Source organism: Pogonomyrmex barbatus, unplaced genomic scaffold, assembly GCF_055798465.1.
Source record: "Pogonomyrmex barbatus isolate J1 unplaced genomic scaffold, ASM5579846v1 scaffold58, whole genome shotgun sequence".
Classification (NCBI taxonomy): Eukaryota; Metazoa; Arthropoda; class Insecta; order Hymenoptera; family Formicidae; genus Pogonomyrmex; species Pogonomyrmex barbatus.
In genome coordinates this window covers 15,001-17,500 of record NW_028297158.1, presented here as the reverse complement: position 1 = coordinate 17,500, position 2,500 = coordinate 15,001, and the positions used below count along the sequence as shown (strand labels likewise).

General features: G+C 62.4%; 2 non-coding genes across 2 annotated transcripts in view; both read left to right on the top strand.

Moving 5' to 3' along the window:
- Positions 1–369: 369 nt before the first annotated feature.
- LOC148935172 (5.8S ribosomal RNA) lies at positions 370–524 on the top strand. Its single transcript, XR_016140552.1, has one exon. It is a non-coding gene; the product is annotated as a 5.8S ribosomal RNA (ribosomal RNA).
- Positions 525–1,176: 652 nt separating this feature from the next.
- Positions 1,177–2,500, top strand: part of LOC148935171 (large subunit ribosomal RNA) — a 4,088-nt gene continuing 2,764 nt past the window's right edge. The window contains exon 1 of the ribosomal RNA XR_016140555.1: positions 1,177–2,500. This exon is cut by the window's right edge and continues 2,764 nt beyond it. This is a non-coding gene — a ribosomal RNA (large subunit ribosomal RNA).

The window sequence follows — 2,500 nt, the reverse complement described above, 5'->3', positions numbered from 1 at the left end:
TCGAGGGCACCGCGCCAGAACCACTGGCGCCGGGAGCCCGATGGTTTTTCAATGATTTCCGCCCCGGCCCATCGCCTCTCGCGCTATGGGACGCTTCTCGTTTCCGCCGGGATGCCGGACGGGTCTCTCGCGGCCCGTCGCCGGTGTCCCGATCGTGCCGTAGCCCCCGTAAACGGGGCGGCGGTCCGCGCGTGCTCGGACGCGCGGCCAGGCTGATCGAAGGGCCATCACGCTCGCGCCCCCGGAGGAACGGAGAGAGAACTCTGTCCCCGGTGGGCAGCGAGCGTAGATATACAAAAACACGTTGGGACTGTATACCTTCGAGTCGCGTTCTCCATGGAGACGCGGCGAGAGAAAGGAAAATGCGATTACCCTGAACGGTGGATCACTTGGCTCGTGGGTCGATGAAGAACGCAGCTAATTGCGCGTCAACTTGTGAACTGCAGGACACATGAACATCGACATTTCGAACGCACATTGCGGTCCACGGATACAATTCCCGGACCACGCCTGGCTGAGGGTCGTTTTAGTACCCAGAGACTGCTTGCGCCCGCGTTCGCGGCGCTTCGCCTCGCGTCGCCGACGACGGCGACCGGGCGACGGCAGCGCGCACCGGCGTACGAGCGATCGTTGGACGTTCGCCCCGTGCCGCGCGAAAGCCAGCGGTGAGAGGAGAGACAGCAGCGGGAAGCCCTTGCGCGCCACGCGTAAGGCCGCCAGTCCCGCCGGGCTCTTCCGCCGCGCGCACGCGGCTGGGCGTCGTCCGAAATGACATTGATACGTGACGAAGGCTGACCGGGGCGCCGAGCGACCGGGCGCGAGAATAGAGGAGAGAAATAGAGGAGACTCTCGCGAGACGTGTACGCGGGTAGAGGAGGATCCGACGGAGAGAGGCGCCCTTCCGCGAGAGCGGAACCGGGCACTCCCTACGTTGTCGCAGGCCTCCCCCCGCGTCGCGCGCGGAGATCCGATTCTCTTAACCTTAACGCTCCGCCCGTCTGTCGTTCCCTCCGCGGGGATCGCGAGCCGACCGCGTGGTCCGAGTCCACGAAGTTCCTCTCCATATCTCTCTCGAGCGAGAGAGCAGAGACGCGACCTGGGACCGCACGCTTCGTCGTGTACTCGTGTTACGAACCCCGTCGTCCGCCCGAACTGTCACCCACACACTGACTTTGACGACCTCAGAGCAGGCGAGATTACCCGCTGAATTTAAGCATATTACTAAGCGGAGGAAAAGAAACTAACCAGGATTTCCTTAGTAGCGGCGAGCGAACAGGAAAGAGCCCAGCACCGAATCCCGCGGTTCCGCCGCAGGGAAATGTGGTGTTTGGGAGGGTCCGCTTATCCCGAGGCGTCGCGTCGCGTCCAAGTCCATCTTGAATGGGGCCACTTACCCGCAGAGGGTGCCAGGCCCGTAGCGGACCGATGCCCGTCTCGGGAGGATCTCTCCTTAGAGTCGGGTTGCTTGAGAATGCAGCTCTAAGTGGGTGGTAAACTCCATCTAAGGCTAAATACGACCACGAGACCGATAGCGAACAAGTACCGTGAGGAAAGTTGAAAAGAACTTTGAAGAGAGAGTTCAAGAGTACGTGAAACCGTTCAGGGGTAAACCTAAGAAACCCAAAAGAACGAACGGGGAGATTCATCGTCAGCGACGCTGGCTTCGCGTCGGTGTGCGATGCCCCGCGGGGCCCTCGCGGCTCGCGCGCGGGCACGCCGCCGTGCGCCGATGTCCGGCGTTCGTAGTCGTGCACTTCTCCCCTAGTAGAACGTCGCGACCCGCTGGGTGTCGGTCTACGGCCCGGGTGCGGCGGCTGACGCGTCGCCGGTAAAACGGCACGCGTCAAACCCCCGGTCGCCCGGCCGGCTGCCCGGCGGTACGCGCAAGGTATCAGGCCGCACGCTTCACAAACGAGACGAGTGCGTCGAGGCCGTCGCAAGCGCGCGCCACGGTACACGGAGGCAACGGACCTAGCGCCGTCACCGTGCCTGGCCCGCTGTTGGTCGTACGGTTAACCTTCGACAGGCCTGCCAACGTCCCAATGGGAGTCTCGTGCTCCTGTGCGGGACCGATACCGGTCGGCGACGCTACTGCTTTGGGTACTCTTAGGACCCGTCTTGAAACACGGACCAAGGAGTCTAACATGTACGCGAGTCATTGGACGAGCGATACCTAAAGGCGTAATGAAAGTGAAGGTCGGCCCTGGTTGTCGACCGAGGGAGGATGGGCCGCGTCGCGACGCGGCTCCGCACTCCCGGGGCGTCTCGTTCTCATCGCGAGAAGAGGCGCACCCAGAGCGTACACGTTGGGACCCCGAAAGATGGTGAACTATGCCTGGTCAGGACGAAGTCAGGGGAAACCCTGATGGAGGTCCGTAGCGATTCTGACGTGCAAATCGATCGTAGGAACTGGGTATAGGGGCGAAAGACTAATCGAACCATCTAGTAGCTGGTTCCCTCCGAAGTTTCCCTCAGGATAGCTGGCACTCGGCCGTTCCGC